A 16,118-nucleotide genomic window follows, 5' to 3' on the forward strand; every position below is an offset into this window, starting at 1 on the left:
GTTCAACTGGAGTAGCTTTCTTCCATAACAGCTTTTTCTTATCAGCAATTATCATCTTTTCCAAATTAACTTGATCAGAATTTGTTGTTTCTTCAGTAACTTGCTGTTCTTTATTCTGAACAACTTGAGCAGTGTCAGAGGTTGTTTTAGATTCTTCAATTATCTTTCTTCTCTTCAGAATTTGAACAGTTTCATGTTCTATCAAATCATCATCATGCATTATAGTTTGATAGACTGGAATGGAAGAACTTATTTTTTTCTCAATCTTTAAAGGTTCACCAACCTTTTCTTTTCCTTTTGACTTAGGATTAATCTCAGTTTGTGATCTAGTCTTGGACTTTGAAGTCTCAGAATTTGACTTTTCCCTGATCACAATGCCTTTTTCCTTAGGCCTTGGAGGTTTCTTTGCATCAGAAGCTTTAGGCTTAAGATTTGACTTCTCAGCAGCAAATCTAGCTTCTTCCTCCTTGAGAGTTTCCAAATCCATTCCTGGATTTTGTTTCAGAAACAATCTTCTAGCTATCTCCTCATCAAGTGTCTGGATTTTAGGATTTTTGTAATAAACAGTAGTATGCTTCCCCTTTAGCTTCAGAGTTTGTAAAAACTTCTGAGAGTCTTTAGATCCCAACTGAATCAGAATATCAGAACTTGATATCAGACTTTATTTATCAGAACTTGACTTCAGACTTTTAGCATTCACAACATCAGAACTTGACTTGTTCTGTGTAGAAGATTTTCCTTGTACGTTTCCTTGACCTCTACTCTTATCAGAATTTCCCTGGTCATCACTTTTATCATCCTTTTTCTTCAGTATTTCAGTAGGTGAGCATTTGGACTTAACTACCTTCTCCCCCTTTTTGGCATCATCAGGAAGTAAGAGAGAAAGAAGAAGTTCAACTGAAGATTGGATTTTTTCCAATTGAGCTTTCTGAGAAACTTGGTTAGCCAGGACCTCATCAATTTGGGCCTGTTACTTCTCTTGAATCTTCTCAATGGCTTCAATTTTCTCAAGAGTAGGTCTGATATATCTATTCTTGTCAAGCTTAAGCTGTAGATCTAGCTTATCAGCATTTTTGTGCAACACATCAGCTTTAGCAATATGCTCTGTCAGAATGTTAGAACTTGGAATGAAATCAGTGTCATTCCACTTCTTGGTCCACTTCACACCTCTGTGAGTATCCTCCCAAGGAATAGGTGCTTCCTTTTCAACAAATTTCTTCACCAATTCTTCCTTTCCTAGTATAACTGGAGTCTCAGCAGAAACACTATCTTTAGAACTTGAGGAAGACTCATTATGTTCTGACAACACAACAGTGTGTGAAGCAACTGGAGATTCAGGAACAACTTCATTTAAATTCTGAACATCAGAATTTATCTCCAGAGCTGGTGTGGTTGATGTAGATGGTATCTCAGCATTTAAAATTGAAAAATGAGTTGGCAATTGCTGAGCATCTGTAGATGGAGCTTCCAGATAAAGAACATTTGGTATATTCAAATTATGAATATCTATTTCAGAATTTTTAGTTTGTTCTTTAGCATCATCTGTAGCTTTAATAGGTGAGACAGGAGGGGTTAAACTGTATCAGTAGCAGTTTCTTTGGCTTGAGCTGGAAGGGCTTCAATGATAATCGGTTCTTGTGAGATCAGAGATTCCTGATCCCCTTCCTCAACTTCTTCAGTATCTTCTGATTGAGTCTTAGCCAAATACCTCCTAGCCTTCATTTTCTTCAATCTCCTTGCCAATGAAGGAGTTTCTTCAACAGTAACAGAACTTACAGATTTCTTTCTTTTCAAAATATCAGAACTTTGAGCTATAGTTTATGTCTGAGAAGTAAAGTTCTCAGCTTCAATTATCATAGGTTCTGATGCATGAACCTGTGCTTCAACTGTTTCCTCAAATCAACACAATTTATTATTGACCATAATTGTAATCAAAACATTCATTAAAGGATAAAGTTCAAATAGATGAAGTAAAGATTAACAAATTACAATTAGAACATTCACAGTCACATAATATGAGAGAAACAGAGACTAAATCTTGCAATTAAAGGAAATTTCATTAATATATCAAACGAGTACATATCATGAAATTTAAAGATTACATGCAAAAATTACAAGATAGTCCTAGTCTAAGAAGACCTAACGACTAGTTCCTCCTGCTGCTGACAAAGAGCACTGCAAGACGGATGATCCGTTCTTGCTGAAGGAGAGCCTGTCTCCTTTCTTCTTCCAATCGATCAAGATGGAGTTGGTAGTCCATCGAAAAGAACAAGGTCTGTGTGAACCTCTTGTGGAACAGAGTTCCAGAGCTCTTCAGGAATGGCGGTGACATGACACTCCTGTTGCCAGTCATCACAACTTAACTCTATATTGAAAGCTTCATAGTTCATGAACAAGTTGAAACGAACCATTTTTGTTTATGAAGAAGAAAAATGATGAGAATTAAAAGAGAGAGTGAGTTTGTGAGAAAATGGAAGATGATCTGGCTGGGATGAATAGTCGATTTAAATAGCCAATGGAATACCAAGGGACGCGAGGACTGTTTAATGATTAAGAGTAAAAATAATGATGCCTCGACTCCCTAGACCGATGTGTAATAGTAACAGCCAGTAAAAAGTTAAAACAGGAGTTAATGGGCACGAGAAATAGACAATAATTACTGTGCACATGCAGTTTTTCAAGACAAACACGTTTACCACTAACCCTTAATGATTATGACTGTTTTTATTTCCTTACCCAAATATATTCTGATTTAAATATGATTTGTTAGATATATTTGATAATGTCATGGCTAATATGTTTTATGTTTAGCTTTCAGATCTTACGTGAACAGGATAAATCAGTACTTATACTGGAAGTCAGGACTTAAGGATATCAGTACTTGTATTATCAGGAGATAATCATCAGAAGATAGATATCAGAACTTAAGTGCTGAAGGACAATCAGATAAGGACAGTAGCTGATTAAAGGAAAGAAGATCGAGATAAACATAAGAAGAGATATGCATGAAGAAGGAATTCCGTGAAGAATGGAATACTTGGAATAGAAGATATCTGATTGATATATTTTAGGAAGCAGAATTATATTCCATATCAATTAGCGATTATCTTGTAACTGTGTAGTATATAAACACAGGCATAGGGTTTACACTATATGTGTTATCATTATCGAAGTTATTATTCTATATAACCCTAGAAGCTCTCGTGATATTTTTTCATCACTGAGAGGTAACAGTTCCATATTGTAACAGAGTTTATTGTTTCAATAAAGTTTGTTTTCTGTTACTTAAGTTCTTTAAGTTCGATTTGAGTGTACTATACACTGTATTCACCCCCCTCTACAGTGTGTGTGTGTGACCTAACAATTGGTATCAGAACCTATCTGTTAACATACATACAGTTAAAGATCCAAACACAATCATGTTGGACACAGAAACTCCAACTAAGCCTACTAAAACTGAGGAACCACCGAAGACACAAATTCAGAGTCGGTATGAGACCATCAGAGTCCCCATACTGAGACCATCTGAATATCCCATATGGAAGGTAAGGATGACCATGTTCCTGGAAGCAACAGATCCAGAATACCTTGATAGAATCAAGGAAGGTCCTCACAAACCAACCAAACTCGCAGTTGCAGTTGCAGGTGAAGCAGCAATGACCGTACCAAAGGAGAAGAGTGATTATACTGCTGAGGACATAGCATCAATTGCTAAAGATGCTAAGGTACGACACTTACTGTATAGTGCCATTGATAATGTAATGTCAAACAGGGTAATCAACTGCAAGACTGCTAAGGAGATATGGGATGCTCTGAAAACAAGATGTCTGGGAACTGACACAATTAAGAAGAACAGGAAGACAATACTCACTCAAGAGTATGAACACTTTGACTCAAAGACTAATGAGTCATTGAATGATTTATATGATAGATTTGTCAAACTTTTGAATGATTTGTCATTGGTTGATAAAGAGTATGATCTTGAAGATTCAAACCTTAAGTTCCTGTTAGCTCTTCCTGAATGCTGGGATTTGAAGGCAACGACAATAAGAGACAACTACAATCTTGATGAAACAACTCTTGACGAAATCTATGGAATGCTCAAGACACACGAGCTGGAGATGGAACAAAGAAGCAAGAGGAAAGGAGGAAAGTCAAGGACAGTTGCTCTTAAGGCTGAAGAAGAATTCCCCAAAGCAGCTTCCTCAAAGAAAGACAAGGGTAAAGCTCTTTTCATAAAGTCTGATACTGAGTCATCAAGTTCTGAGAGTGATGATGGCTCAGATTCTGAAAGCTTGCCTGAGACTGATGCTGATGAGGAGATGATGAAGCTGTGTGCTCTTATGGTGAAAGGAATCACAAAGATTGCATACAGGAAGTTCAGGAAGGGAAAGAAGTTTTCCAGGAAAAGCATAAGTTCTGATAAGAAGAATTTCAGAAGATCTGAAGGCAGAGGAGGAAAGTCTGACAGAGGAGATTACACCAATGTTAAATGCTATAACTGTGGTGAGAAAGGCCACATATCTCCTGACTGCAAGAAGGACAGAGGCAAGGCTCTTGTCACAAAGCAGAAAAGATGGACAGACACTTCAGACTCTGAAAGTAAGGAAAACTATGCATTGATGGCAAATGCTGATAAAGAAAGTGCTGAGAGCAGTTCTGAAGCTGCTGAAACAAAGGTACCTCAGACTACTTAGGCTTTTCATACTGATGATATTAATGAGTTGAGAAGATATCTTAAAACCATGTTTGTTAGTTATAGAGATCAAACCTTAACATGTGAAAGATTAACTTCTGAAAATCTTATTTTTAAGAAAAGAAATGATTTCTTAGAAAAAGAGTTAGTTATATTCCATCAAACTCAGAAGGATAGAGATGATGCTTTTTATGTTAGGGATGAAGTGCTAAAAATGAATGAATCTCTAAAAACTGAGTTAGAAAAGGAAAGAGAGATAATCAGGACTTGGACTAACTCTGGCAGAACAACTCAAAATTTGCTAAGTAGTGAAAATTGGAAAGAGGGCTTAGGTTATGGAGAAAATAAGAATGATAAAGGAACTGAAGAAATTAAGCCTGTTGTTAAGCAAAAGCCAAAGTTAAAACCTGTTAAGTTTGTAACTGTAAAGTCTGATAATGAGAAATCAGAAGTTAAAGAGGAATTAACTTCTGACAAACTAAAACAGGAAAAGACAACTGAAGTAAACATAGGCTTAATGACAAAGAAGCAGCTTAAGCATAAGCTGAAAGATGTCAAGAATGCAAACAAGGTAAAATCACCTAGGAAAAATAGGAATAGAAAGGAAGCTGTGAATAAAAGCAATGATTATAAACCTGTTCCTGATGCTCCTAGGAAAACATGTCATAACTATGGAAGTTCTAACCATCTGGCTTCTTTTTGTAGGAAAAATAAGAATATTAACTCCTTACCTTCAAAATCAGGAGTTAAGAGTCAGTCAGTTAGATACAAACCACAAAATCCTTGTTTTCATTGTGGTAGTTTATGGCATTCCATTTATACTTGTAAGGAATATCATAGTTTGTAGTATGATTATTATCAAATAAAACCTTCTTTGAAGAAAGTTTCCATTGTTCCTTCTAGTATAAATTCTGATTCAAAGTCTGATAATGTAAATTCTGATAAGAAAAATGTTAACATAAACTCTGATGCTAAATCCGCTGCAAATGTTAACAAACTTAATAAGGCCAAAGGATCCAAGCAAGTCTGGGTCCTTAAAACTAATAATTAGTGGTCTTTATGATTGCAGGACAATAGGAAAAATATTCTAGTTCTGGACAGTGGATGTTCAGGTCATATGACTTTATGGAGAAAGTTGGCCCAAGTGTTTCTTATGGAGATGGGAACATTGGAAAAACATTGGGATATGGCAATATCAATCTTGGGAATGTCATCATTAAAGAAGTAGCTCTGGTCTCAGGACTTAAACACAACCTTCTGAGTATAAGTCAAATCTGTGACAGAGGTTATCATGTTGATTTCTTTGAAGAACACTGTGAAATTGTGAGTAAATCTAAAGGCAAAGTTGTTCTGAAAGGATATAGACGTGGTAACATTTATGAAGCTAAGCTTTCAACAAGTACTGATGGCTCTGCAATCTGTCTGTTAAGTAGAGCATCAATTGAAGAAAGCTGGAATTGGCATAAGAAACTCTCTCATTTAAATTTCAACAATATAAATGAACTGGTCAAGAAAGATCTTGTGAGAGGATTGCCAAAAACAGTATTTGCTCCTGATGGTCTTTGTGATTCATGTCAGAAAGCCAAACAAAGAAAATCTTCATTCAAGAGCAAGACTGAATCATCAATTCTTGAGCCTTATCATCTTATACATGTTGATCTATTTGGTCCAGTAAATGTCATATCTATTGCAAAGAAGAAGTATGCGTTGGTCATAGTGGATGAGTTCACCAGATACACATGGGTGTATTTCTTGCACATAAAAAGTGAAACTGCATCTATCTTGATTGATCATGTCAAACAGCTGGATAAAATGGTCAAAGATTCTATGAAAATTTTAAGGAGTGATAATGGCACTGAGTTCAAGAATTTGATAATGGAAGAGTTCTGCAAAAGCCATGGAATAAAGCAGGAATTTTCTGCTCCTGGAACTCCACAGCAAAATGGAGTTGTTGAAAGGAAGAATAGAACTCTCATTGAAGCTGCACGTACAATGCTTGAAGAAGCAAAGCTTCCAACCTATTTCTGGGCTGAAGCTGTGCAGACTGCTTGTTTTACTCAAAATGCGACACTCATTAACAAGCATGGAAAAACACCATATGAGATGGTGAAGAAAAAGAAGCCAAATCTGAAATATTTTCATGTATTTGGATGCAAGTGTTTTGTTCTCAAGACTCATCCTAAACAGCTATCAAAGTTTGATCTAAAAGCTGATGAAGGAATCTTTGTTGGATATCCACTTTCCACAAAAGCCTTCAGAGTCTATAATTTGAGAACAAAAGTGGTCATGGAATCTATCAATGTCTCTTTTGATGACAAGAAGATCACTGGTCTTAAAGATTTCGTTGACCATGATCAGCTGAGATTTGAAAATGAAGACTCATATTCTGATACTGAAAATCCTGACAGTCCAAGTCCTGATACTACAAACTCTGACGGATTAAACTCTGATGTTATTGAAACTGTGGTGACTATGTTAAAGGAAGATTCACCTATGCAGGGGGAGCATACTCAAGATCCTACCACATCTCAAGAAACATCAGAACATGCATCTGGCTCTTCAAGTTCTGATTCGTCAAGTTCTGATAAGCCAAGTTCTGATAGTGCTGAAAATCTTAATTCTGAAGAATCCAACTCAGAGAGCATAGTTTCAGGGGGAGCATCAGAAAATGAAAATGAAGATAGCATGGATCATGGGGGAGCATCCAGTTCTAGAGAAAACATTCCATCTGCAAGGAAGTGGACAAAATCACATACACCTGATTTGATAATTGGAAATCCTGATGCAGGTGTCAGAACTAGAACAGGTACTTCAAATGAGTGTCTATACAATTCTTTTCTCTCTCAGACTGAGCCAAAGAAAGTAGAAGAAGCTCTTCAAGATGCTGATTGGGTGCAAGCAATGCAGGAAGAGTTGAATGAATTTGAAAGAAACAAAGTCTGGACCCTAGTGCCAAGACCAAAGAATAGATCTGTTCTTGGTACAAAGTGGGTATTCAGAAACAAAACTGACAGTGATGGCATAATTACAAGGAATCGGCAAGGCTGGTTGCAAAAGGATACTCTCAACAGGAGGGAATTGATTATGATGAAACATTTGCACCAATTGCTAGGTTAGAAGCCATAAGGATATTTTTGGCTTATGCTGCTCACAAAAAGTTTACTGTCTTTCAAATGGATGTGAAAAGTGCTTTTCTCAATGGAGAATTGGAGGAAGAGGTATATGTTGAACAACCTCCAAGTTTTGTAGATACCAAACATCCAGATTATGTCTACAGGCTTGATAAAGCACTTTATGGACTTAAGCAAGCTCCTAGAGCATGGTATGAGACTTTAGCTCAGTTTCTTCTGGAAAGTAGATTCAACGGAGGGACAATAGACAAAACACTGTTCTACCTCAACCATGGAAAGAACTTACTTCTGGTCCAGATTTATGTTGATGATATCATTTTTGGATCTACAAATGACAAACTTTGCAAGAAGTTTGCCAAACTAATGCAGTCAAGATATCAGATGAGTATGATGGGGGAACTTAGCTATTTTCTGGGCCTTCAAGTCAAGCAGAATGAGGAAGGCACTTTTATTTGTCAAACCAAGTACACCAGAAACTTGCTAAAGAAATTTGGAATGCAAGATTGTTCAAGTGCATCCACTCCAATGGCCACTGCAACAAAACTGGATAAGGATACCGGTAAATCAGTAGATATTACTGACTACAGAGGTATGATTGGCTCTCTACTTTATCTAACTGCTAGTAGACCTGATATCATGTATGCTACCTGTCTTTGTGCAAGATTTCAAGCAGATCGAAGAGAACCTCACTTAACAGCTGTAAAAAGAATCTTTAAGTATCTTAAAGGGATAGTCTGGGATTATGGTATCCTAGAGAATCAGATTTTAAACTAATAGGTTACTCAGATGCAGATTTTGCAGGTTGCAAAATTGACAGGAAAAGCACAAGTGGAAGCTGCCAATTTCTTGGAGGCAGATTGGTTTCTTGGTACAGCAAGAAACAAAAGTCAATTTCCACATCAACTGCAGAAGCAGAGTATATTGCTGCAGGAAGCTGTTGTGCACAGATTCTTTGGATGAAGAATCAGTTACTGGATTATGGGTTAACATATTTCAAAATCCCTATTTACTGTGATAATCAAAGTGCTATTGCTATGACAGGTAATCCAGTTCAACACTCTATGACAAAGCACATCAGCATCAGGTACCACTTCATCAGGGAACATGTGGATGAAGGTACAGTGGAATTGCATTTTGTTCCCACAGATCAACAGTTGGCAGATATCTTCACAAAACCATTATGTGAAGCTACTTTTACAAGATTGGTAAATGAACTTGGAATGGTTTCAGGTTCTTTCTCTAAATCTGCTTAGTCTTGTTCTGTGTTATCAGACTTTATGCTCAGTATTTACAGAATTAATCTCATTGTATATTATGTGCTTAATTGATACATGTCTTTAAGTACTGACTGTTGTCTGATATATGTTTCTAAACTCTGATAAGTGATATGTCTGTTTAAGTAATTATTCAATCCTATGAGGATAACTATGCTAGATACTGACCTAGTAGTCTTCAATAAACAAATGATTCCATGGAAGAAGTAATTATTTCAGTGGAAATCTTATGACACTAGCAAATTCTGATAATTGAGCTTAGTTAAGTTCACTTTGTATATCTTATTACTAAGTCACAAATTAGAATAATGCTCCTCATCTGCTAAGTTCTGATACTAGTAAAACTGCTGAATGTACTAAGTGCTGATAAACCTCCCTTATCAAAAGAAAAAGCAAAAAGATCAAAGAATAAAATCAGGTACTCCTTTGAGATCTAGAGTAAAAATGTGGAAGGGACGACCCAAGTGCATTGCTGGTATTAAGTAAATATGCATCAGAAAAGCAAAATATTTTCTTGGTGACTTTTCACACTCTATGATTACTGGAGAAATACTCTGAAAATAGCATAAATTCTGATAAACAGTCGTGACTCACTTACACTGAGAAGCCACTGTACAATAGAATTTCAAAAGATGCATAAAATTAGCACAAAATAGTTGAGGTGGACTCAAGCATAAACTCATTCTTCAGTCGGTTTCAGGACAATGACAGATCTTTAGCAAAATTTTAGTTATGCCTTATTTCTAAGATGTACTGCAGTGAATCAAACTTTACTCTTTGTCTGTTTTTAGCTTAATGCACACACTAATCACTCCATCTGAATGATGAAAATTTCTGTGGTGGTCTATGTTATTTTCGATAAACAGTCAGTGTGTCCTTATTGCACAAATTCTGAGGACAAGTTCTAAGTTACACGTTCTGATGATTAAGTTCTGACGTCCATAACTCAGAACTTGTATGAGGATTTACTAAGATGGGCATTGCTTTTTCGAGTTAAGAAATTATGTTCTGATGACTGTTAAGTTCTGGTATAGGTCTAAGTTCTGATTTCTCAGTCTAATCCTTTACTTGGCTTATCTTTGAATAAAATTTGATAACAGTCTCAGTTTGTACTCAAATATGTTGAAGTGGAAGATTAATAGTCACTATGATTAGGATTAATGGTTTTGTACTTGAACAACACTCAAACCCCACCTTTTAAGGTTGCAAAAAGGTACTTTAATGACCTGATAAATGCTGACACAAAGAAATCAATGGTGAGACAATTACAGATCCCTCAGTCTGTGAAACAGATTCTGGTAAATGCTGATCCTGCTACTTACAAATCTGTTTACTCAAATGTTCAACCAACTCACCATAACCAAAATCCATCAACCTCAGTACCTACCTCTCATTCTACTCAACCTACCCTCAGAACTTATCTCAAATCCTATCTCTCCACTTCACAGACTGCTCAACCTTCTTCTTCAGCACCTATTGTGAAGCCTACATCCTCTAAGCCAAAGAGAACAAAGACTGTTCCTCAAAAACCTCAAAAGAGGAGGAGAATTACTTTAAGAGATGAATCAGATTCTGAGGATCAGATTCCTTCTTCAGAACCTGTGGTAAATGAAGCCGAGAAGGCAACTTCTCAAAAGGATTCTGCAATTGGGGGTTCTAGGCTTCTCAAGAGGCTTAGACGTATGACAGTTCCTGAAACTCCCAAGGAATCCAAATCAACAAGGAAGTACAAGAAATAGAGGGCACAAAGGCCAGTTTCAGATGATGAGGAGGAAGCAGCTAAGGAAGGGGATCAGGAATCTCTGATCTCACAAGACAAGGAATTTGCTCCAGTCACTTCTTCTCCATCAACTCCATCTCAGGAAGCTGTATCTGACAAGGCTAATTCACCTTCTGTGTCTCTTGTTGATCCAGGCACAAGTGCTGAAATTGATATCAGAACCTGGTTGTGCCTGAAATACTTTTCTTAGAAGCTCTAACGGCAAATAATCCTTCCACAACACCTGTTACTGATGTTGTTCAAACTCCTGAGTTATCACCAACACCTTCTCTGCATCAAGATGCTGATGATCAGATTTTAGGTAAGCATCAGGATATGGCTATTGATCAGAACTTAGTATCAGATCAGCAATTAGAGGATGTTGAAGCCTCCATTGCTACTCACACTGTTGTCTTATCAGAAGATACTGATTCTCTAAGTTCTGATGCTGCAAATGTTGGAGATACTGGTGAGGCTGCTACAACTGTAGATGCTGATGAAGTAGGTCCTTCAGGACATACTCCTCCACTGACTCTTCCTAAGTCTGAACTGGTAAAGGAGTTTGTTATCAGGGATGCACCAGTACCTTGGAGTGAAACTCCTGCAGGTCAGGAGTGGACTAAGGAATGGAACTCAGTTTCATGTGTTCCAAATGTTTTACATCTTGCTGAGCACTTGACTAAAGCTGATGAAATGTTACATTCTGATGATTTTAAAACCCATCTTAGAGTCACTGCATTGAGTACTAAACATCTACAAGGTCTTCATTCCAACACTCATGCAGAGCTACACAAGATTCAGGAGAACTTTATCAAACAGGAACAAGTTTGGAAAATTGATAAGAAAAAGTTCTTCCAACCTACCATTGACAGGGTTGCTTATATTGAGAAAACTCAAGAGAAGCAACAAGCTCAGATTGATCAAATTCTGACAAATCAAGCTTCTCAGCAATCGCAACTTACTGAAATCCAGACCTCAGTGGAATTACTTATCTCTCTTTTATTACCTGCTGATGCCAAAAAGGGGGAGAAGGTAATTAAGTCCAAATGCAAAACCAACAAGACACTGCAAGGAAAGGATGATGGAAAAGATGACCAAGGAACCTCTGGAATGGGTAGTGGTCATAGTCAAGGTAGAAGGTTTACATCAAGACAAGCTAGTCACAGAACAAGTTCTGATACTGGGAAAAGAATAAGTTCAGCTGCTGGTAAAAGGATAAGTTCTGATGAACTTCTAGATCTTGATGAGGAAATGTCAAGACAGTTATTTCTTCAAGAAAATCCAGGGATGGACTTGGAAAGTTTAAAGGAAGAAGAAGCCAGACTTAAATCAGAGAAAGTCACATCTAAATCTGAAGCTTCTGGTAAAAAGTTACTTCCAAAACCTAAAGGCATTGTGATCAAAGAAAGGATACATACTGAAGAAACTTTGGCTAGATCACAACCACAGATAGATCCAAGATCCAAGGGTAAAGAAAAGGTTGGTGAACCTATCAAGCCTTATGTACCTCCTGAGGAAGAAGAAATTACTGATGGAAAAGATGATCTTGCTCTGACTTCAAGAAAAGTTCTTAAAACAACCTCTGACATGGCTCAAGTTGTTCAGAGTCAAGAAATTGTAAGTTCTGATATTCAGAAGAAGCAAGTAACCTCTGACAGTGCTCAAGTTAACTTGATATCAGAAAATAGATCTAAAACACTCCTACCAGGATTCACTAAAGCAAAACAGACTCAATCTTTGAAGACTACTCCAAGTGGTTTTGAAGCAAGAGTAGTTACTGGAAAGGAAGCTAGAGATAAAACTGGATTGGGAAGTGCTGATGAAAGAAGAGTACACAACACTACCGATGATCCAACTTCCTTGAGTGAACCAGGTATTGGAGCAACTCCTGAGAGATTGAATCAACTGGAATCTGTACAGATGGTTTACCATACCTACTTGAAAGAATACATCATGTTGTATTTCATGACAGATGGTAGGGTTTATCATATAAGACAAAATGCCATTCCTTTGAAGTATTTTGAAGAATTGGAGCATGTACTTTTCTTACTTCAAGTGGATGACAGAATAACAGAGACTGCTGCAAACTACTTAAAAGAACAGATTCAGAGACAAAAAAGGCTTTATTCTGTTAAGTCTGACAGCAGATATGTTCCAAAGTACAGAGATCACAATGGTGATATTGTTGATATGAAGCCTAATACTGCACAGATCAGAACGTATCTTGGTATTAAGGGACTTGAATTCAATCTTGAATCTGACAAAGCTTATGTTATAAGACTAGATCAGGAGTTAAGGAAAGCAAAGATTAATGATCTCAGAGCTGCAATCTTTCAAACTGGTGAAGATACTGCAGAGCTTAAAGGTGTTAAAAGGAGAATGATTGATGAACTAAGATATGCTGAGAAATGTTTGTTGAAGAACTATCTCAGAACAACTCCTGACATCAGAGAGATCAGAAGATGATGAAGCCAAGTCGAAGATCTACAACTGCTTAAATTCTGATATTTATACAGATTGAAGTTGTTATCAGAAGTTGAAATTGGTAAAACTTTAAGGACTGTAAGTTGTAGTTATCTAGTCTATTTCTCATGCATTTGTACTTAATGTTTTTGACATCATCAAATATTTGTTTAACTTGTATATTTTGTTAATTTACAAGTTGGGGGAGATTGTTAGATATATTTGATAATGTCATGGCTAATATGTTTTATGTTTAGCTTTCAGATCTTACGTGAACAGGATAAATCAGTACTTATACTGGAAGTCAGGACTTAAGGATATCAGTACTTGTATTATCAGGAGATAATCATCAGAAGATAGATATCAGAATTTAAGTGCTGAAGGACAATCAGATAAGGACAGTAGCTGATTAAAGGAAAGAAGATCGAGATAAACATAAGAAGAGATATGCATGAAGAAGGAATTCCGTGAAGAATGGAATACTTGGAATAGAAGATATCTGATTGATATATTTTAGGAAGCAGAATTATATTCCATATCAATTAGCGATTATCTTGTAACTGTGTAGTATATAAACACAGGCATAGGGTTTACACTATATGTGTTATCATTATCGAAGTTATTATTCTATATAACCCTAGCAGCTCTCGTGATATTTGTTCATCACTGAGAGGTAACAGTTCCATATTGTAACATAGTTTATTGTTTCAATAAAGTTTGTTTTCTGTTACTTAAGTTCTTTAAGTTCGATTTGAGTGTACTATACACTGTATTCACCCCCCTCTACAGTGTGTGTGTGTGACCTAACATGATTGTTTCAGTTTTTACCACAAATAAGTCAAGTAAAGAATAATGCCACGTAAACATCAAGAATTCCATCAGGATTTAATATCAGAACTTAACTTATATCAGATTTTAACAGTCATCAGAATATGGCTTCTGAACTCAAAGAGTGAATATCTTTTTCTGTGATTCTTCATACAAATACTGACTTGTTTTCTTCAGAGTTTAATCATCAGAACTTCCATCAGAACTTGTCCTCGGAATTTATGCAAATGACACTTAACCGTTTGTCAAAAATAACTTAATCACCACAGTAATTTTCATCATTCATATGGAGTGAAAGTGTGTGCATTCAGCAAAATATCAAATAAAGATTAAAGTCTGATAAACTTCAGTACATCTTAGAAATAAGGCATAACTAAGAAAAGTGCTTAAAATCTGTCATCAATCATGAAGTCTACTATAGAACAAATTTATGCATGAATCCACCTCAACTGTTTGTACTCATTTTATGCATCTTTTGAAATTCCTTTTTACAGTGGCTTCTCAATATAAGTGAGTCACGACTGCTTATCAAAATTTATGCTGTTGTCAGAGTATTTCTCCAATAATCAGAGAATGTGAAAATTCGCCAAGAAAATTTATTTGCTTTTCTAATGCATATTACTTAATACCAGCAATGCACTTGGGTATTCCCTTCCACATATTTACTCTAGATCTCAAAGGAGTACCTGACTTTTATTTTCTTTTCTTTTCTTTTGATAAGTGAGGCTTATCAGCATTTAGTTCATTCTTAAGATCAACTGACATCAGAATCTAACAGATAAGAAACAAAAATCTAGTTTTTGACTTAGTAATAAGATACACAAAGTAAACTTGACTAAGCTCAAAATCAGAATTTGCTTGTGTTAATGAGTTTCCACATAAACAACTAATTCAAACATGGGATTTATAGTAAGTTAAAGACTACTAGGTCAGCATCTAACACAGTTATCCTTATTGGATTGAATAGTCACAGAACATTCAAAACATTATTAGAGTTTAAAGATCCACATAAGATAATAATCAGTATTTAATGAATTTCACTTAAAGAACAGATTTCATGAAGATAAGACAATCTGTAAATACTGATCATAAAGTCTGATGCATGAGAACAAAAACTAAGCATATTTAGAGAAAGAACCTGAAACCATTCCAAGTTCATTTACTAGTCTTGTAAAAGTAGCTTCACATAGTGGTTTTGTGAAGATATCTGCTAGTTATTGATCTGTTTGAACAAAATGCAATTCCATTGTACCTTCCATCACATGTTCCCTTATGAAATGGTACCTAATGCTGATGTGCTTTGTCATTGAGTGTTGAACTGGATTACCTGTCATAACAATAGCACTTTGATTATCACAGTAAATAGGGATTCTAGAAAATTCTAACCCATAATCCAGTAACTGATTCTTCATCCAAAGAATATATGCGCCACAGCTTCCTGCAGCAATATATTCTGCTTTTGCAGTTGATGTGGAAATTGACTTTTGTTTCTTGCTAAACCAAGAAACCAACCTGCCTCCAAGAAATTGGCAGCTTCCACTAGTGCTTTTCCTGTCTATTTTGCATCCTACAAAATTTGCATTTGAGTAACCTATTAGCTTAAAATCTGATTCTCTAGGATACCACAATCCCAGATCAGTTGTACCCTTAAGGTACTTGAAAATTCTTTTCACAGCTATTAAGTGAGGTTCTCTTGGATCAACCTGAAATCTTGCACAAAGACAGGTAGCATACATGATATCAGGTCTACTTGCAGTTAAATAGAGTAAAGAGCCAATCATACCTCTATAGTTAGTAATATCTACTGATGAACCAGTATCTTTATCTAACTTGATTGCAGTGGCCATGGGAGTGGATGTTGTTGATCTATCTTGCATTCCAAACTTCTTCAGTAAATTTCTGGTGTACTTGGATTGATAGATAAAAGTACCTTCTTCATTTTGCTTGACTTGAAGTCCCAAAAAATA

This window comes from Apium graveolens, chromosome 2 (genome assembly GCF_009905375.1).
Source record: "Apium graveolens cultivar Ventura chromosome 2, ASM990537v1, whole genome shotgun sequence".
Lineage (NCBI taxonomy): Eukaryota > Viridiplantae > Streptophyta > Magnoliopsida > Apiales > Apiaceae > Apium > Apium graveolens.